General features: G+C 39.3%; 1 protein-coding gene across 1 annotated transcript in view; it reads left to right on the forward strand.

Annotated features, from left to right (window-relative positions):
* nectin1b (nectin cell adhesion molecule 1b) overlaps positions 1-22,678 on the forward strand; it is a 135,799-nt gene that overhangs the window by 73,845 nt on the left and 39,276 nt on the right. The gene's annotated exons all lie outside the window — the stretch shown is intronic.

Genomic DNA, 22,678 nt, shown 5'->3' on the forward strand with positions numbered 1-22,678 from the left:
CCAGTTTTTGTTCCTGAGCATGAGACAAATCTGATGATAAAACTTAAATCAACACAATCAAATATTATCAGGAAGTGTCTCATACTCCAAACACAGTACGTCTTACAGGTTTAGAAGGTACATAATTTTCTGGTGCCAAAACAGCTTCCACCACTAAGAATCAGCTATTACAAAAAGCTGGTGCCGAATACTAATAATCATTTTATGTGAGGCTAACACAAGAGAGGTTAGAAAATGCTTACAATGCATAGGAGTGGTCTTTGGTGGTTATTACAGTAGCTTTTTGTGGATTTTTCCTTTAATTGGAGAGCAAAAACTGTCAGACAGATGTTGATATTGAGTTCAGTGCTTAAAGAAGCTACAGTGATATAATAAGAGACGCCCAGTGTAGAGCCAGACAGATCTGTCTCAGACTGTGGGACTCAAGTGCAGACATCTGCACCATGCACATTAAGAACAGCCCAGAGTCTGCAGCTGTTGCCATCCATTTGCTAAAAGAGCCCTTTGTAGCCCAAGGGGCTTTGATGGCACATAGGCTTTTAGCATGCATGGCCGTCTAGTTTTTTTCTCCTCCTAACAGAGCCGCGAGTGGAATTCTACCACATTTCCTCCATCAAAGTTCTCTTAGGATGAAATATGGCAGGATTTTTGTTTTAAAATATGTTCCTCATGGGCCCTAAATTCAAAAGCACCTCATACGGCATGTGATGTCACTAAGCTCAACACAGTGTGAAATCGTATCACAACTATGTAGAATTAAAGACTGCAATCTCTATGGAGAAAATTGATTTAACTGTGCCTGCCATGATTTAATGTAGATCAGTATGTTTTTTTTGAAATTATAATTATGTGAAATGCAATCTCATATTTCATGGTGCAAACAAGTTCAGGTAAGCATTGTATTTTAAGCTGAATAAGTCGTCAATACTTCAGTGCAGCCTCGTGTGTTGATGAGTTTTCTTTTTGGGAATCCAAATACCATTAAATTTTGAGTTTCAGTCTGATTTATAGGCCACATTTCTTCACTAAACTCAGGATGGGGCTCTTAAATTTAGCTTGTGTTGGAAGAAACTCATTTCCACTTTTAACTGTTTATCTGTCGATAACAAGAATTGGAAAAAAGAAAACTAATCAATCCAAATGCCCTCAGGAAAGCACAGACAGCCAGTGACAGGAGTCATTTACCTACAGCAATTAAATGGTTAATGAACATACTGTATGAGCACGAGCAATTCACTGGGCTGGATACAGGAGGAGAGTTTTACTCATTGATCGTAAGTGACTTTTAGTTGCACTAGTTCATAGCCATGAGGTCAGTTTTTATACAGATGGACATAGTGACAATAAAGGGTACAATATCTGATTTCTTCAAATGACTAGTGTTTCCATTTGAGATCTATATTCAGTGGACAATGCTGTGTAATTTGCATTATGAAATGTTCTCTCAGAAAATATTTTTTCTGTTTGATTCTTGTTTTTTAGCAACATAACCTGTGTGACACCCTGTAAAAGACTGCTGTGTGGTTTGTTTATGCATAGTTCTTCATATGACCTTTTTTGATCATTCATGGCTTCTAGAAATCAGTTATTTTGATCTTGTTTTCTGCCTGTCCTACCTGTGTGTGCAGTTTTAGATCACATGGGGGTTGTCCATAATAAAAATGTGTTACTGTAAAGGATGCTTTTGCTCTCATGTCAAACGTTCTAAGCGGTTTAAAGGCTAGGATTTTCATTGTACACTCTGCCACGGTAACATAAACCAACACAGTCACTTCACAGTCTTTAGCCTCGCATAGTATAGAAGATGCATTTTATCAGTTCAGGTTAATCAACTATGCCATGAGAAAAATGTTTGTACTGTTGCTGTGTTAAAAGGTAAAAAGATAAGATGTCATGTTATCGAACAAGACTAAGATGCCAGATATCAGCAATCCAATACTTGTTGAAATATTTCAGTCTGGGTCAAAGTTGTGGGCCGACTGACAAACTGACAGTGCTGTGCCTAAAGCCACTCTGCAAGTGTGCATATACGACACCTCAGAGTGTCATAATTTGAGCGCACATACACTTTTAACTCCGCCAAGGAGGTTACGCTTTTCCCGATGTCTGTTTATTGCTTCATTTGTTTATTTTTCAGCATGATAATGCAAAAAGTAGAGTACCAATTTACACTGAACATGGTGGAGGGGTGGGGCATGGGCCAGGGAAGAAACCAGTAAATTTGGGTGCAGCTCCAGTTAAAAGGGCAGATCCAGAATTATTTTTATTACTTTCTTTAACATTGCAAGACAGAGAATTTTTTGCTTTGGCAGAGATTTGCGCTCTACTGAGTGCCATTCTAGTTTTAACACGTTTTTAATCTTTCTCCCCAGTGAGAATCAGCAGTGTGGTTGCTGTTCTTATTTTTTAATATGCAGCTTTGTCTGAGGTGTTATGTTTTGAATGGACACCTGCCAGGTACTCAGAGACAAATACTTTCTGTGTCCATGGTATGATGTTACTTTAGCTACTGCACTAATTACAATACAGTAACATATTATTATACTAAATTATAGTTTATTAAAGTATAGTTAGTGACAGGTCAATAGCTAGAACAAAGACAAAATAAAATAAAATAAATGATAAAACATTGGATATAATACATTTATCTGTATGTATGATTCCAACAAACACAACTGTAGGCATGTGAACTTATTTTTAATGTGGGTTTGCTTTGGATCTAACCCATTGCTGGATTGACCACAAACCTAATATTTAGAAGTTATGACCTTTAAGTATTTTTATTGTCAGGTTTTCAATCACTGCCGGGACACAGTTGTGTGTTTGTGGCTTACCTGACACTGCAATCATGCTTGATGTCTCAGGAGCATGCAACTGTGAATTTCATACATGAAGAGTTTCACCATTTAATTGGTTATGTAAAACACATTATCATCCTCTCACTTAAAGAAATTAATGTCCCAGCTGTGCCATTCTGCTACTTTGCCCTGAGTCTCAATGTTACGCCAAACAAAACTATAGGTCCATGGTAATTATCAGAAAGGAGAGAGGCTGTTTGCTTTAGCTGCTGATATTTTCCCCCTCACTAGTGGTATTTTCATTGGTCATCTGATCAAAGATGTCCTGAGATGACTTGTCTTGTCTCCCACTCCCATTTTTCTGCATAATGATTCTCAGTTTGCTTTTTTGTCTCCTGAAATTGTGTCTCTCAGGCAACGAGTGGTGCGATTAAAGACGACACGTTTCACTTGGAGTGCCATCCAAAACACAAGGCACGTAATTTGGAGTCATATTGCTGCCATGACCAAACCAGCGAAATGAACTAAGAAAAACGCACATTCACATCTCTGACTGAGCTCATGCTGTTCTTTCCATCCCCTTAAAACCGCTCTCAACAATGAGCTGTTTATGCTCCATAATGCTGCAGCCGACTGAGTGTTCCCACTGAAACAAACACTATTGTAAATGAATAGAAGTGTTGTTTTTGCTGCTAACACTGACACCTGGCTCCGTGCTCTTGCCATGTTTAGAGCTGATTAGCTATTTCCTATCCCTTTGGGACTTTTTCAATGCTTCTGTATGTGTTTACATTAAAAAGACTACAGTTTGTGAATACAGCTATGTACACCTGACACAACGAGCCTACAGACAGCTCAGAAATATCAGTGAACTGACTGAGGGCAACTGGACTTAGTTCAACCATGTCTAGCTGCCTTCAGTTTTACTCTTCTTGAATAACCATGACCTGGGTGATTGAGAATCTTCACAGACATGTTCCCTTTTTCCTTATGTGAACCTCTGTCATTGCTGACCCCTTGGCTGGCCTTGTGGTATATCTAAACTACCTCATGCCTCTTCTGATTCTCATGAAGTCTCTAGCTGCATCTTGTCATCTGACAGTGAAGTGTTTCCACAGGAGAGCATAATGCATGCTCTCCACAGCTCCACATGTCAAGAAAAGCACCGTATCTGTTACTGTATTTACCTCAAACCAAACATTCATTGTTTTTTATGGAAGAGATCTGCAACAGTAGGACTATGAAGAATAATGTTAAATAGAATCAAAGTATTTTGTCCTGCAATAAAAATCCCCATAAAATACAGGCCTTTTCTTTACAATTTAAACTATGTAATACAAAGTGTAAAATATAAATTCCATGACCAACTCATATTCTTTGTATTTCAAAACTTCTTTGAAATTATAGAATAAAAGCAATTCTTATAAAGCGTGGAGAAGCATAGAGTGAGAACAATAAATCTGTCAGAACTGAGCACATTCTCATTCCTTTGATATTTGGTCCAGAGAATAGTGAAATAAGTCCTAAAGAACAAATCTGAAACTGACAAGGCTCCACTGATCATCTACAAACTGAGAGAAGATTGTTTATGGAAAAGCAACAACCCAAAAAGCTTTATCTTTGTTCCCAGATCAAGCTTTTTTGTCATATATCGACTGACAAGCTGTTATTTATACCATTTTAATACTTCAGATGACACACTCTGCTTTTAATTGTGGCAAAATCAAACGGTGAAGTAGGAACGCCTTTGAAAGTATTTGTTATCCATTGTAAAGAATATTTTCTTTTTCTCAGTTTTGCCTTTGTTTGAGAAAGCATGTTTCGCATAACCTGATCGACTGGGCATGCGGTTTATACCCCACTGACAGACAGAACAAGTCAATTCTATTTCCAGAAAATGTGAAATTATAATGAATTGGCAATTATTTGGATTAACCCAGGATCAATCTGCTGAAATTATTATTGCCTATTATTTTGTAAATGAGACGGCTCACAAACAAACTGCTCGGATCCCATGAATACATTTTTTGGCATCTTGAGGGATGCCTGCAGTAGCTGCTGGGAACACACACAACCAGACTCACGCACACATATACAGACACACACACACACACCAGCCCTGCTTTCATGCCCTCCCATTCTCAGAGCCAGTCATGGCATGAGCTGCTCTGCTATCCAGCTGCGCATTAGCGTTCTCCAATTAAACTCAGCCATCCCAGAGCAGAACGAAAGGCCTAAACCCTCTGGTGAGAAAAGTGCTGACAACCCTCATCTACAAAGTCCTGCGGGGAATACTCTGTCCCTGTGACCATTTACCCAGCGTCAAAGAAATTGTGTGTGTGTGTGTGTGTCTCTGTGTGAGGTTTAAGAGGGGCAGAGAGGGAGTATGTGTGCATGCCCTTCATCCCTTTGTTTATCAGTGCTGTTTCTGCACTGAGCCTGAGAGACCTTAGACACACAATTACACACTTACAGTTTTCATGTGCATGGCCACATATTTTTGATTTCAGTGAGAAAATATTTATAGGAATTTTGGGTATTCTCTGCACATTTATGGTAAAAAGTGCCTGAGAATAGTTCATCGAAGGCAAAGTTGCAATGATCAGCTTGTTGACATTTTCTTGGATGACGTGCATAATACAAGTCCTGTTTTGCCATGGCCTAAAATTAAAGATTCATTTGAATATTAGCTCCTGGAGGAACTGGATGATAAAACAGATTGTGACAGACATTGTCCCTGAAATCCTCAATTACACAGTGACTGGGCGTGGCCGCAGGAACAGAGAGATAGATTTCAAGGACACCATTCCAGCTTCCAAATTGAGTGCACATGATGTTAATGCATATAGGCGTGATATACACCCTATGCCGAAGTACAGATACTACAGATATATTTTTATTTGTGGCATCATTTTTAATTATTTTTGATGTAGATTCAGAGCTTAGGACTCCAAATGTTGACAAAAAAAACCACACATCTTTTTTTTAATTTAGCTCCTTGCATGAGCTGACTACCCAAATGATAATTTACCTTGCTGATTTATTTAACTATCCTAGTTTCTTAAGTAAAAATATTATGTTTTTTATTACAGGATACTACATCTATTTATTGATTTCATTTTATTTCAGTCAAAAATTATCAGGGTAAAATGTCAAGACAAGCTGCTGATTACCTTCTGGCTTTACTATTAGTTAAAAATAGACATACTCCCAACTAATGGGTTCCACAGTGCTGCAGTTTGGAGAAATGAAATTAAACAATAACACATCAACATGCTCTGCATCACCAGAACATTGAGTGTTTTTTTATTTACAAATTTTACACATTAACAATTCCACCATTCTTCAACCGAAGGACCAATTAACTCTCTGTACAGCCTATATTGACATGTATCTATGAAATACTGTCCTCAGGCCAAATCCAGATCTAAGTCTGTGTCCTTGGTGATTATCATGCATGAGCCTGCTCCTACTGGGAGAGAAAATGCATCACAGAATGCGTCAAATCTCACTCAGCATCAATATGTCAGTTGAAATTAAAATTTCCCTGGCCCCCAGCCATTAAGCTTGCCATGAAATGAACCTTCACCTGTTAACAATCGGTGAAACCACTGGCTGTAGGGAAAGCTCTCCCGTCCACATTCAGAATGATTCATCAACCCAGTTACCACAAATTCCAGGGTCTGACAAATGGGACAAATGGGGTAAATTAAGAATCCAGTGTCTCCCACCCCCACGCTCTCTTCCCCGACTATTGACTCTCACAGCTTTATCAGTGTACATTAGTGTCAGTGCCAGTCTACATTTAGACTAACTGTGCCAGAGGAGGCAGCCCATCAGCACATAGAGGCATGTCTGTCGTCATGCAGAGCCAATGACCCTTTGTCAGAAACAATCCTCATCAGCAGAGCCACCAGGCCGAGGCTGTGCTGTTCAGTCGTTACATCAGTGAGACTGTCCTCAACTCAAAACAAATAATGAGGGCGGAGGGTAAAAAGGGTAGTATGTAAAACTAGATGTACAACAAGATGTAAAACTGTACTAATGAGGATTTTATGTCTAAACACACCTGTGTTATCAGAGATGCCAAAGAATTGACCTAAATGTCCGAATTAAATTAAGCACTATGGAGAAATATACATGAATTACCAGTGGAAAACTAAAAAAACTAAAACATCTAAACTGAAGAATACAAATTATGTACTTAATGGCAGGGATCGAAAAAAAAACTTTTGCCTCACTCAACATTTGGTATCCTTTATTATAATGCACCCCACACATTTCCTCAATTTTGATGTGAGGGTAAAAAAAATTCAAATAGTCACCTCTGGCCGACAGTGTTTTCCACTGCAGGCTAAACCCTACAAATTTGGAATGTGCCAATTAAAATTCAAATGAGATTAGTTGTTAAAAAAGCAGCTTTTTTTTTTTTATTTTTTAAGGATGGATCATTTCTTTCCACATTAGGAAATAAGACAGGCAGAAGGAGATGTGGTGGCAGTGGAGGAAATAAAGCAGTGGGATCTGATTATACGCCAGGAGGGACACACACAGGTAGCTGCTGCAGTGGCTGACTTAACCACTCAATTATCTTTGGGCACCAGAGGTCATCAGAGAATATTTAATTGAGTCCAAAGTTCTACAGCTTACACCGCTTCATGTCTCAGTGAATCTGTAGCTGTGGACTTGTAGACTTTGACCCCCAAACTGTGGTCTTTGAAGGTTCAGAATTACTGCTAACAAAAATAAATCTCCTAATCTGCTACAAATACATATGCAGAGCCAGCCATTGATTAGATTACTGTGCAATTTACAACTCCATCTTTGAAAAGCTGATCCATGCAAAAATGCAAACAAACTAACTGATCCTCCCTACACAGCCAGTCGGGACTAATTCCCCTGAAGTCGTGTGGCTGGTTGCCATGACGAGTCGCAACCAATTAGTTGCCTCAGGAGGACTGGCTTTCTCCAGCAGCACGTTTCAATACCCAAACCTGAGGTCAGTCAGTGAGCCCACATCAGCAGAACCAATATTGCTTTGTTGTGTGAATGCGTCAGTGGTATTTAAATCTCCTTTTGAGAAAATGGGCCTAAGGACTCGATCTATTTCAGATCTTTGTACCAGAATTTTTATTTATTGTATGTAAAATACAAGTTAGCCAGCAAGCTAACCAGCCAAAGAGCAATTTGGATTTTAGCCTCGATGCAGGACTCTCTTCTCGTCTGGTATGTGTGGTCCATGGGATCTTTAATCTGTGCCACGTGAGTCGACATCACTACTCTGTTGATAGAAAGCAGGTCACAGTCAACAAGTGTATTTTTCTGGACACTGGAGACTGTGGCCTCAGTACACAATGCCCTGTCTGAGACTCCAGCACCCCCACTGTTTTGAGTATTGGTCTTAAACTGAACAAACATCTTAACATTTTGGGCAGGCTGCTAAACCTGTAAGATCATAAAAAAATAAAATGCTAACACAACGAGTCACAGAGTATGAATGTAGAGGGCTGTCACAGAATGGGCAAACTCTATGAACATCTGCCACTGGCTTTTGAAAAATTTATGATTTTTTAAACTCATCTGCAGCTTCTTCCAGGCTTCATTATCTGTGTTGCAGGAGCCTTTGCCACTGCATAAGGAACCAGTTTGGCTTATGGAAGAAGCAATTTTAGAAAACATGAATAATCACCAGGCACGTACTGTCCTTAAGTAAATTTATGTTTTCTGGTTGATGTGCCATGAGATTTTAAAATATTTTTGTTTGAGCTTTAATTTGCTAATCAAAGTTGGAAATGTATTAGCATAATTTAATGCTTGCTATGACTGATGACATGTTTATTTATATCTGTCTCTCCCTGAAGATGATGAAGGCAAAGAAGCTGATAATCACTCTGGCCTTTTTTTCTAAATAGCTTTGTCATCTTGCTTTGCTGAAAAGTTGGCAGAAGCCAGGGCCTTCAGAGGCATTTCTGAGTACTTACAACTTGTTGATCTTTATCCATTACTTGGATTGTTCATATTGTGGTGTTTGCTTTGCATTAGCCACCCTCTGTGTACTTAATCATCAAATCACTTTTACTGCTGTTGCACTTTGCCATGACATGAACATAGACAGTCAAGATGCTTAGGGTTTGAATTTGTTGCCATAAAGATGAATCATTTTAACCTATGAATTTGTTTTCCACCAGTTTCATTATTTTCCTGTGTGACAAGACATAGATAATGCTCAGCAGCCTGTATAACCGCAGTAGCACATACAGTAACTTCTCAGTAGAATAATGTTTGGAAAATGTTCACTTACACATACATCTTGGGGCTCTGACAGCTAGCTCTCAAAGCAGGACAAAAAACAAGGAATGACTCACTCTACATGCGCAGGTATCGACAGAAAAACTTCCTGCCATGACGCATCTTAAGGAGAAACGTGATACACTAATGTTGATTCAAGAGGTTTCCCGTCTTCTAATGAATAGCCTGGTGGGGTAAAAGCTTCCTGTTTGAAAAGCAGGTATTCAGCAACAGCAAGTGGATGCCTGGCTGATTGCTTCATGAGTAACTTGGAATAATGTGGCTCTTGACAAGAAAATACACGAGAAAACAAAGCTCCACCAGAAAGTTTAACTCACAGTCAAGGGATCCGGTTGCTTCATGCTGCTGCCAACTGTGTCAAATGTATTTTATTTGTCCTGTGTTTTGTTTTTGGTTCTAATAATAAATATGATATTCTTTAGGAGACAAGATTGTTCGTAGCTCATATCCTCACTGTAAATATAAAGTATGTGCGGCCTTTGGTTGTTATTTACAAAGAGGTTTTAGTGTACACGGTGCATATCTGTGTGATGTTTTCTACCATTTCAATGACAGGGTTGGAGGATGTTTACTTGTGAGTGGCCCTGAGGCCTCAAATTGCAGCCCGACGTGTTCATGCCACTGAAAAAAGTAAAAAAGAAAAAGTACAGCCCCAACAAAACACATCTGAAAGCTGGATAGAGTGGATGCGAAGTATGTTGAAACACAATTCATGTGGCCTTGATTTATTTTTTCTATTTTTTGTGTCAGAATCGCATGAATGAATGATGACCAGAAGGACCGCCCACAGAGTGCTGTCGTCAGAGGACATCGCTCTGAACACAGTGTTTCATCTGAAGAGATTGAGTGCTATTACAGATAGTGGAGATGCTGGGGCAGAGGGCTGCCAGCTAAGGCACCTGGGGAGCTGGTGGACTGATACGTTGCAAAGCCACACTCTTTGCTTGCTGCGCCATGGCTGCCCCCATTATTCTCTTTCTCATTCTCATTATTACAGAAAAAGTAGAATTTCACCTAAAGAAAGAATAAAAGTATTTCCTGTATAATATTATCTCACTCCACAGCCTCTTGGGTTTATAAATTAAAGGAATAGTTCAGGAAATAGTTTGGGAAATAAGCTTATTTGCTTTCTAGTCCAGAGTTAGATGAGAAGATACTATTCTCATGACCATACGGTAAATATGGAATTACTATCAGCTGCTGATTAGCTTAGCTTAGCATGAAGACTGAAAACTGGGGGATCTGTCCAAAGGTAAAGCAGTCCTACCAGTGCCTCTAAAGTTCTCTGATTATTTGTTCAGTCGCTGAGATACATTCAAGGTATGCGGTCCCAGTGATAAATAGAAGATGAAAAGGAAAACAGGGTGAAGCGGGTGAGATGACAACTCCCTGCAATGAGAAAAAAAAAACTCTTAGTACAATAGACTTTATTCACCCCCACAGGCTATAAACACACGCCACAGTATACAACGATGCATCAGCTGTACAAACTATTCACAGATACTGATACATAAAAACTATACCCTCCAGTACAGCAGTAAACATGGTGTAGTGGTATGTTAAGAAATGGAGTTCAGTTTCATTTATTGTGGTTAAATGTGGAGTTTCAGCACCTGGGAGTCATGTTATATCACAGTACATTGGGAAAAATCTGTTTTTTTTTTTTTTTAGTGTTGGTTAAATTGCTACACCCTATGAAATGCTGTTGTGATATATTTTGTAGTGCAAAAGAAGTGTTAGATTGGTGTTTTAGTGTTGAATCTTTATATCCAAGGACCTATTTCAACTATGGTACTGTTTTCATAGTGAAAAGACTTATTTGTGTTTATGTGTGTGTGCGCGCGTGTGTGCGTATGTGTGGGCACTTTCAAGAATGGGCAAATTCTAATAAGGAGTTGTTAAATTAAAAAGCAGATTCCACTGCTTAACACCTTTTTTCTCAAAGGGACAGATGTTGGCATAATCAAGACAGCAAATTCAAGATACTGTAAGAACTGAAGCGCTCTTTTCAAATAACCACAGACAGGCCCGTCGCTGTTTGACTCACCCTGAAATTCCTTGTGTTTTGACACATCATCTGTATTGATTGGCATTAAGTACTTTGTTTCTTCACAAGCATTTAACTGTCTCAAAGGTCAAACAATTCAACCAATTAGCTTCACTGTGAAGCTGCTTGCCCTTGAGCCACCCAAAGGTCAATTAACCAAAGAAAAGAGTTGTAAAATATCAGCCTTACCAGGAAGAGCAACGTGGATACCACTTTCAAATGGTATCCAAGCAACATGAGCAAGTGGCTGCAGAATTCGTTTAGGTGAAAATCTGAGATGAGGGAAAACCCAGATTATGTATTAATTATTCTGTGTGATTTGTAACATCAGTCCTATCGCCCTCTCCAAAGTGTGTTTTTGGCCACCTGACCACAGAGCAGCTTAGTTAGTCTTAAATGCTTGTATCCAACAGGACCTTGTGAAGTGTCTTTCCTAAAGCTTTGGTGACATGCTTTAATTAAAATAAAAACCACACTGCTTTAATCAGTTTATAAAAATAACAGAATAAAGTGACAGCTCATGATTGGAGCTTCAGGGCAGACTGAAAATACCTGCAGGGTTCACAAAGAAAAGCTCCACAAGAGAGTGGAACAGAAAAAAAAAAAAAAAAGAAAAAAAACATGAAGAAAGAAAGAGCATTCACATGTGTCTTAGAAATTATTTCAGAGGCAAAATTTCTATCTGACCCAGAAGACTATTGATTTTTTTGAACAGCTTTTGGTTATGAAATTAATTCTGGCCTTGGCATCTTCTCAGGAAAGTGACATCAGTTTTAGAAAAGGCTTTTGTGCCCAAGGTGTTAATGTGATCGTGGGAGTGAAAAGATCATCAGAAATTCACAAAAAGGGAAATTTCAAACAGGCAAATGTATTTGATATTAAAAACCAGTCACTGAGTTGCCAAAAACATAATAAAATTCTAGGACAATGATCGGAACAAAATGTGCTTTATTTATTTATTTATTCTTTTTTTTTTTTTTTTTTTTTTTGGAATGAATTAACAAGTATAAAACCAAACTGACAATAAAGAACTAAATGCAGTTGAATCATTGTCTTTCTACACAGTCGCAACAAAATCCAGCTTCACATAATCTAGTATATAGTATTAGATTGTGTAATTTTGTACATTTGGTCATGTCATTATGTCTGCTCTCTGTAATCATATGCTATTATTTATATGAATGACAAAGACTTGTATCGGAGGTGATGCAGCTGTTTGAATGACAACAGCTCTCAGAATGTTTTTGAGTAACTTCATTGTAGTGGAGCTTGATATGATTTTGTGTACCTTATAATTAAGTGCCTGTTCGTCCATCAGGTGATGTCTTTTATTTTTGCTGTTCCGTGCTGACGCGTGTGTTGTAGTGCTCGTCTCCTGTCGTCTATTTTCAGGCCAGAATGAATCAGCTTCTCCTCTTTTGTGTTCATTTTGACACCCGACAAAACTCATCGCCTCTAAGGGAATTGGAGTAGAGGGTCTTGTTTTGTTCTGGCAGTTCTTTCAGGAATGGCCATCAATCAGGTGATCTATTGTGTTAGAGTGGGACCTTTCTCTATTGAATTCATGACTTGCTGCAAAAAGCAGATGCTACAAAGGTATTGAAAGTTTGCAGGGTACATTATAATCTGACATGAAAGAGCCTCAGTGAAAGATGAGGAGGTGTGCTTCATAATAATTTCAACAGTTTATATGTCAAGATGAGGTGACCCCATTGGACGGTGCCTTGGCTTTGACAGAATTTGTATTACATCCATATTCTCTCATGATTATTCTCCACGGATCATGTTCTGGTACAATTATTCCCACAAAGCAAGAGGAACAGCTCAGATTATTTGGCATTTCCCAGTAAATGATAATATAGCCAAGACTGTGATGAATAAAAAAACTGACTTGAACTCTTTTTATCATTTAATTTTTTCATTTAAAAAAGGGCAAAATAATCCTTTTGATTGCAGCTGTTTAATCAGCCTGACATTGAGGTTTTTGAATAAGTTTGTTTCATGACAGACTGTTGAAAGCTGAGCAATCTTTTTCCGTGCAGCAACCAAACGTTGATAGATGTGGTAGAGTGTCAGCAGGCTGGAATAAAGATACGAAACAGAACACAGGAGTTGATTTAGGTTTGTCCATCCAGCTGATCGATGAGAGGGGCTCTGGTGAGCTATGTGAACACATTTACTCCTTGTTTGCAGGAGTGCCGAGTAACTGGGGAAGGAGTAGTTTGTAAGTCTTAATTTGCCAGCATTGTCAGTCAATGCCTGTGTTCTTCAGGCTGGAACTGCCCAAATGAAGGATAAACAAAGTGTAGGCTCTGTTTAGAGAGCCGTGGATGGAGGGGTGGTTGTGCAGCATTTCCACTATTGAGGACTTTGGGAACAATGCATGTTTGTTTTGGGTACATGAGATTATTCTGACAAGCCTCTAGGTTAATGATCCTCTGAACCATTTCTCTGAATACCACACTAATGTCAAAGCTTGTTTCTCAGCATTTGTTAAAAAAAAAAAAAAATGTGGCCCAGTAGAGCAGCGCTAACGGTGCCTATTCATACACATATAGAACTGTTCATCACTGAAACCTGCAAATGCCCACAGAAAGAAAAATCATTTCGTTATTATGTAGGAAGTTTGTGAGTTGTTGTCTTCTCATTTAATCTACATCAATCTACATTTCCAGTTGTCTCTGAACACCTGTTTTTTTGTTGCAGCTTTATGTTCCCTTAAGAGAGATGCTTTAGTATCATGTGGCCCTTGTGCCGATGACAAACACTCTGAGTGGCTCTTCACAGAATAAATTGTAAACAGCCTTTGTGCTCTGTGAATGAATCATCTTTCACACATGAAGTTTCAGATTTTTTTCATGTCTCAGACATTTGTTTGATCAACCACTTGTTTGTATCTCTTTCTCTGGTTTTCTTTTTAGTGAAATTCTATCTGAGTTCTCTGACTGGTGGTTTTCACATTGGCGGCATAATTATCCAGGTCCCTCATAATGATGGTAGACTGTATCTCCGATGCTTTGTTAGGCTGACGTTCAAGCATGGCTCAGGCTCAGTCTTTCTCAGATAATTCGGTGTGTCTTTCGATTGTCCATGAGTGAAAGTTAAAGAAATAACATGGTGCCCCCACCCCCTGCCAGCCTCAGCCAATATGGCTCCCACACAATGTCTGCTGAGGTCTCCTGTGGAACAGTTTTGTCAGCTGTGTGGTGTAGGAGTGGGTAATGATATGCTTACTACAGATGTCTCTAATGAGTCATGACAGGCAAACATTGGAACCCAGCCGTGGTTATTAATTTCACTGGACAAAGCCTGACTTGAATAGTTGTACTCCAGATGACAGGGTGAACAGGCTTTGAAAAATAATAATAGAAAGGTTGTAACTGCAATAGCATTGTGTAGCACATGAACAGGACTAGGTCAAAACGCTATATGGCTGGACTGTGTATGGTAAATGTGCTAAACTGAAGATGTAGTTTAAAACTGTTGTGGACCTGCTGAAAACAACTTGTTTCACTGGAAAAACATTATCATTTATCATGTTTCTGGTCACCTGATGAATGTCCAGTACTCACTCTCCTGTTCTTGGACTCCAGTTACTCGTTTACTTTTACGGTCTGCTGGTTGGTGCCGTACAGGTTGTGGACAGTGGGTTTTTAGAGTTTTTTTAGCTGAAAACAGTTGCCTGCTGCAGCTGAACTTGACACTGTGACAGCAGGGAGAGTGAACCAAAACAATAAAATTGTGAACCGTAAAACCAAGACAGTGAGCTGAAAGGCGCTGAAAGATCTATGGAGTTGAGGGAAAATGCATAGTCTGGTAACAATTCCCTGTGAGTAAAGTAGTCTTTTGAACCACTGGTATCATAAAGATATTGACAATATCTGCTTTAATGGTAGGAAAAGATCGGGTTGATTGCAGGTCTGTGACAGTGTGCTGAAACTCAAACTCAAGAAACAAAATCATGTGGAAGTGCTTTAGAATGCAGGTTCTCGATGCTGATGCCACTGGTTTCTAGTCAAAATCTGAGTAAGAGTAGTTAATTTTCTTTCAAAATGTACATCTATGTAGTAAATTCAGGAATCCTCACTCTAATGAAGAAATGTTAAGGCTTGAAAAGGACTCTGGCTTCTAGTTATGTTTGTATGATTGACAGCTGTCTCTGCCAATCACAGTCAGCTTTTTGCTTGTCTCACCCCAGCTCCACTTAGGCTTTGTCTACTCTGTACAAATTTGGACTTTCCACTTGCTGTACCGACTGCCAAGATGTCAGTGGAGGGGAAAATTGAACCTTCAAAACATTTCTTCATCAATCTGTGGCTGACATCACAGACACTACTGCCATGCATTTCTATAGTCAGAGAGAATTACGTGATGGACTAAAAGGAGGAAGATTGGTGGCCATCATAATGCCCTTCTCTTTGAGCCCAGAGTGAGATTAAGGGCAAGGTTCTCCTTTGAGACTTGTGAGATAAAGAGTTTGTCACTCCGGATGCCCTCAAGAGACTGCTGAAATTATTAGGTTCACGTGCCACTCAATTATCTGTTCCCTTAAAGCATTCTCTTTGACGATGCAATTATACAGGATGGAAGTGAATGCAAATGTTGGGAGCTATGATGTGGGGCCGGCCACTGGTGGAGCTTTAGATTTGGTCAGCTTAATAGATCACACATGTCTTGGCAATGTTTGTATTTTCATTCAGTAGACAAGAGTCATATTCTTTATGGAAAAAATTAAGAAAAAATGAGGGGACAGCATGCAAGAGAATGACGCTTCCTTTCCCCATCTGGCCTGTTAAGTTGCCATTAAAAGTGCTCCTGATGCTATTCTAAGCTTTTTTTTGTCTTTTCTGCAACTTTCTTCTAATTTAATGTCACTGACCAAAAAACAGGTTGGACGCTGTTGTTTTTCTGGTAAAACTATCATGATGTTGTTGTTATGGCCTGGATCCTGGGTCTTTATGGAGAGGTTTAACTGTAACGCTGCCTGCCTCACCAGATCAGGTTTCTACTGTTCCCCCACTGAATCTCCCTCAGGCCCAGCTGCCTGGCAAAGCATTCATGATTAAATGTGAGACACGAGCCATCCTGCCAAGAGAAAGCTGGAGGAGGGGCTGCTGGCTTAGGACAACCACAGTTTGGAATTTCTTAGCTGTTTGTCATACACACTGAGAAAAATGAAAGCAGATGTAGGAGCAGAAGGAGAGGGGAGAGGAAGGGAGAGAGAGGCAACCATCAAAGACAAGGGGTCTCTCAGGCAATAGATACTGTACGAATAAATCTAAAGACATATTTATAAAGCAATATATGCTGTTATAAAGAAGCACCAGCCGAATGGGGTTTTAATTATACAAACATTTCTCAAGAGGCACAAACAATCTTACTGGCTGGGCTAAACCACAGTGGGTGGTGTCAAAGAACCACAAGTTTTCTGGCAAACATGCTAAGTTCATTAAAGCTCCACTAATATTATAATTATATGGAAAGAAGGGGAACTAATATTCTTTATACTGGCATGAATGAAATGACTAATGTGAAAAGGATTGCTTCATCTGACAAACCCACAGAATTATTATTTTTCAATGTTGCAACATCAGCTCTACGACACTTTTTAGTCTTCTCTATCTCAGTGTTTTTATTTGCAGCCTTCAAATCCCCCGTCTAGCTCTTTTGCAGTGCTTTCAACAACACCACTTTCAGCAGCAGCAGCAGCTAGCTGTTTTCAGAAAAAACATCTCTAATAAACCCCACTGTACTCTACCTGCCCAGCACCAAACTGCAGAAGGGCAAAGTTAACTACCAGAAAAAGTCAAACATTTAGCAGCTAAAGAGAATTGGACATCTCTGAAGACGCCAAAGACAAGAGGTAGTTTTCTCAGAAGTTGGTGCAGACCAAAACAGAGTTAAATGAAATTGGGAAATGGGACTTACATTAATCAGGTGGCCAGAAACACAACTAATTCACTGACTCTAAATTACTACACCCTCTGGCAGCCAAGAAAATACTTGATTACGTTTTATAGGATCTGTAAGTAACATTAAAAATCAGGAGCAGGTAATAATCCTCTCTAGGTAATTGCTACTGGTTGAAAATAGATTCTCCAAGTGCTGTTTCAAACATACAAGCACACAACTGGGGGTACAGGTCCCCAGCTACATGCTTGTAAAACTAAAAGCATGCAAATAACTATATTCAGATGAAATCAACACAGTTGATGTGCACTGAGACACTGTGGAAACTCTGTGAACAGCCTCTACCTGCAGGAGTGGAGGGTCACCTGGTCTGAATGCCTGCTGCTCTGTTTAATGTCAGATAGGTCCCTGTTTTCTCTTCCTTGGCTTTTACAGTTTGTTCGGTTGCATTTGGTCTATGTCTCTCCTCCAAGAACTGCAAATACATTCACTGGACTCTTAATGATTTCAAATTCCTTTCACATGATTCTCTTTAATTCTTGGTAAAATAGCATATTGAGAATATGACTTTCAAAACCCCAAACAGAAAGGCCTTGAGTTAAGTTTTTACCTTAACTCTCTGCTCACAATGTTCTCAGACTTTGTCCCAATTATCGGAAATCTGTTGCAGCTGTGTTGGATCCTTAACTGTGTGTGAATATGAAGAGATACAAAACACGATATGTTGCTGTGTTACTTGTGTGATTGTGAGGTGGGAAACACTGTGGAGGGTAAGTCAGCTTTCAGTTTTGTTGTGTGTGGGACACTGTGTGATTCTGTCACACTGTAGAGGTTTTAAATAAGTATCAGTGAGTTATCACCTTTGATGGGATTGGGGATAATTAGCTCATGTTCAGGTCACTCTCACTGGTTAGACTCGTCACAAGTTTGTTTTTTTGTTGTGTGTAGTCAGGACAAAAAATGCAAATGGCAGTAAAAATGAACTATGTGGTCGTCTCCTGTTTTCAAAACATGCTATTGTTTTTATGAATACATCAGAAGAATGAGAGGAAAACTGTAATTAAAATGTGTTTGGGTGAACTTCACGTGGCAGCTACAGCTAAATATCTGTTAAAGTGTATATTTTTGACCTGCAATATGGTCTTCAAAAATCTGATGTCACTGTTGTCTCAACTCAGTGGAAGAGAGAGCCTGAGAAGAGAGAGAATTGTTGGAGAGACAAAGTAAGAGAAAGAGAGAACAACCAGTGGTGTCTGATTGAGGTGTTTGATCCAGGTCAGGTCATGCTGTGGTCTAATCATTGTAGCTGTGGATAGCCACTGTTGGTGGGTTGTTTTATAAAGGAGAGATGGTTGCGCAGACCTTCTCTCTAGGACCTAATTCAATTGAAGAATAAATGAGTTCTGTTGGTAATTTGGAGATAACCTGTGCGGTGACCGAGCTTAAAGGAAGATAAGAAACGACACAGAAGTGAAGACAAGAAAACGAGACAATTTTTCACCCAGCCTTTGCTAAATTAAACTTTTCCCAGTCCTTCTCAAACTTTAATTAAAACACACACTTGCATGCACATTGCACACACAGGTTCACACAGTCATGTGGATGTGATCGCACATCCACCAGATAATCCAGGGGGAGCAATCAAGTTGTTTGAAAGAGATCAGTAGACAGTGAGCGGAGAGCCTAACTGGAACATAGGCCACTGTAGCTTCTCTATCTGGCCCTCTGTTGTTAAGATTAATCAGCGAGGTACACTCTGAAAGTCAATGGTCCCTTGAGTCATAAAATACTGAGGTGTGGTGGGAATTTTTAAAGGATCAGTTCACTGAAAGCACAAAAACATTTTCATTTGTGCAGGTTTTGCGGTCTTGTTAAGATTACTGTTGCTAACCAAATACAATGGAGGTGGATGGACGTTTTGAACAGGTTTCTACAAAAAAATATTCCATGATAGCACTTTACAGTGATGCCAGTGGAGTAAACCAGATCATTGTTTCTGAAGAGATGAATTGCTGCTGAGATTATTACATGTAAACCACCATCTGAATGTGCAGAAAATCAGACCAGGCTGAAACATGACGTTTCATGACAGTAGTAGTAGAAAACTGCTCTTAAATTCAGGACCTGTACTGTCTCATGATCTTATGCTGCCATTAACGGACAATGATAACAGAAAAGAAAGATAGTAATATGATACCTAAAAAGAAGAACAGAAGTAAAAGCCTTGAGTATTATGATGCATGTTTAACTGTAAATGCGTAAGTTGAAAATGTCTCTGAAAGCTGTCCTTGCAAAAGGAAATATTAAAGACTGCTATACAATACACCCTAAGAGTGGAAGCTGAGTCAAGGGTAGCTTGACAAGCACACTTGTCGGTATCTAGCTATAGCTAGTCACTGGTCAAAGATCCCAGGATTATCCACAATGTGCAAAAATGGTGCTCTCCCCTCTTCCTGACAAGCCCCAGCCTTTGTTAACTGGACACAGCCACGCCCACGAAAATGTCAGAAATGATAGACGTAATGACTGGTAGTCAACAAGCTACCGGCAAAAAAATTTATTCTGGCCACAAGAGGGCATTAAATTACAGGATTAATGCAAACTTCATGGAAACTTAAGATCTTTTATGGGACCAAACACTGTTCTGATTTGTAAGGAGAGATATTGCTTCCACTTAGGTATCATTTTATGTTTTTAGCTTTACCTGGTCGAGCAAACTTTTGCCAAAACAGCACAGTCACGCATAACAGAAGTTAATGTAACAGAGGCCACTCAGCCATCACTTACATTTCACCTCTGTTAGACTGTTTGTGCATCACAATGTATTTTTGATGGATTTCAAATTGTCTTCTAATAGTGCAATATTTCAGAACGCACTGTTCCTTCTCATCCCTGCTTTTACCAGGTCAATATGATATTTAGGGCTGTTAATCCCATGATGGGAGAAATTAAAATGGAGAAAAACATCATTCCGGCATGTCAAACAAGACCATTTATAGAAACATTACTTTCAAAAAAAAAAAAAACAACAATCAAAAACTTTAGCTTCAACCAAACTAAATATTCATCGAGACTGAATAGATCATCTGTGCATCTGGTTTTTGAAACAAGCTGCCCACTGGGGTCCTCGCTTCCAATCCTCCTTGAAATTACACTGTTGCAGCTCCACTGAAACTGAACAAAGAAACATTTGGTTATAAATGGCGCTGCAAACCTCCACATGGTAGCACTTTGTGGATGGGACCATTTAGCGACTTGTCTCCAGAGCAGTACCCTTGATTCCCACACGATTACCAGTCAAAGAACCACTTTGCAGTTGTGTTTATCATCTTTTCTCACAGTGTAGTGTGATGGTTGGTGGCAACACTCTGATCTGTAATTAATACAGTGTGGAGGCATAACAAGTTGTGAGACATGTACAAGCCCAGACTTTATAAACCAGCATACTAAGTAGGGCTTTTCAATCTGTCTCATCTTTGAGTTCAGCTTTTGTCTTCAGCCTATGAGGTGTTTAATGAATATAAATCTATTGTATTCAATAGTTCATGCAGTTTTCAAATAATACTACCCACTGTTTTCAGTTGTCACACATTGACGATGTTGTGATATGAAATTCAATTTCAACCCGGACAGTCACAATATATACAGCACCATCGAAACTCGTTTGTTCAAGTGGCACATTTTTTAATCTGTACAAGGAGAAGGAAAAAAATAGTCTTTTTTTCTTGAAATGAAATATGAGGCATCTAAATTTTCATTCAGTTTTGATGGACTTAACTGAACTGTCACTTCTGTCAAGGTAGGGTTAAGGTTAGATGTGTTTGCTTTGGATTCTGTGAGGAAGTGTGTGTGTGTGTGTGCGTGTGCGTGCATGCGTGTGTGCATGTGTGTGTGTGTTTCCTGGGTTTCTTGGAGAATAATAAAAGTATGTTTTTACTGGGTCGTATTGACATCTTTTCTTTTTTCTTCCTCTTTTTCTTTCTCTTTTGCCACAACTGAGTGGTTTCCAAAAGTAACAAACAGAGCCCAAAAAAAGGCAAATGTGTAAATGTTTAAACCTGGTATCCTTTCAGTATCCTGTACAGTGGGAGAGATTATTTTTTTAAACTCTGTGTGTGCATGTGCATATTTTTGAAAGCTAACTGCATTTATATCCAGACAATGACAAATCCATCATCCACAATGCACCCAAATTTCTCTCCTCAGCCAGAGGTAATTGCAACAGTGATGTAAAAAAAAAAAACAACAAAACTTCGCATTTTTCTTCTACTGCACTGCTTTTGTTTCCAACGACTTGCACAACTTTAATTTCTTTGGAGGGTCTTTTTTTCTTCTTCTTCTCCCTGTGCTCTTTCCCCTCACAGATTTCCCACCACAGATAATTTTCAGTGACCACAGCAGAATCTTGAGATTCCCCTGCAGTATTTAGTGGTGGAAGTAAGTAGCTTCAGCAGCTCGATGAAATGCCTTTGAAACTCCAGTGTCTGTCTAAGCGGTGTGTGCGCTCGGAGTGGAGCTGCTCTCGGCTGGGGTGAGGGGGTGATGGTATGCGTGCAGAATCACAATAGTCACCCCTGTTACGTGGTCTGAAGCAGATCTAAGTTAAGGCTGCTTGAGTGAGTGAGGGGAGAGATTTTTCTCTAGTCTGTCATAAAAAAGACATACCTCCTTCTTTTAACTTTAAACCCTGAGCCAGACATCAGAGGGCGGGTCAAGTTTATTTTAGCCCACTGCCCTTTAAAAATCAGTCTGTCAGTAGAAAATATGCATAACAGTACATAATGCTGAAGTAAAAATATTCTAAAATACACAACTTTGTGGATTCTTCTTTTAAATTCCATCTAAATTTAAGTATGAATACAAGAGACTTAAATCCTCTGTTGAGATTTCTCAACGATTTTTTTGGCTGACCTTCATGGCAGACGTTTGAAATAGTTCTCCTCATCATTGACTGTAATAGCCATAAAATTACGGTTTGTGGTGATGGGTCATATTTGTCCCAGTGGTCATTCTTTGCTGCGTCAGCACAGTTTTTAATGACTGTGACCGACTTGAGTATTATAACCTGTCAGACACACTGGTGTTCCTTTTCTCATATTAGAGTACAGACTTCAGCTTCATGTGTGGATTTGACTTTTGAGACAATAACAGACTGGCGACATAAATGTATTTTCTTAGCAGTGGAGGTGGGGATTGTCGAGATCCAGCAAATCCCCTGTGTGAATTTTAAAGGGTTTATCTCCACTTGGAAAATTCAGTATGCACCCATACTGTGTTATTCTCTTTAGCTTCCTCCTCAGTGAGAGCAAGGAATCCAGGATGAAAGCATTTCATCCATCCATCGATTGCTCCCTCCACCATGAGTGCCGCATCATGTTTTCACTGAAGTGTTTGCCTGAAATCTCAAGCACTGTGGAAACAGCCAATTGTGGAGTTCTTATAGCAACCTGGCTTTCCATAAACCACAATGAATTGCACATTAGTGCCAGTCTGTGGAATCTGTATTCCAGTTAAGCAGCAGGGAGGCTGTGCCTACCAGTGTAATTGTTCTGGCTCACTTACAGCCGTTATATTTACTGCATATTGATTGTTTTTTCATGTAAAGGTCCATATG

Source organism: Toxotes jaculatrix, chromosome 9 (genome assembly GCF_017976425.1).
Source record: "Toxotes jaculatrix isolate fToxJac2 chromosome 9, fToxJac2.pri, whole genome shotgun sequence".
Classification (NCBI taxonomy): domain Eukaryota; kingdom Metazoa; phylum Chordata; class Actinopteri; family Toxotidae; genus Toxotes; species Toxotes jaculatrix.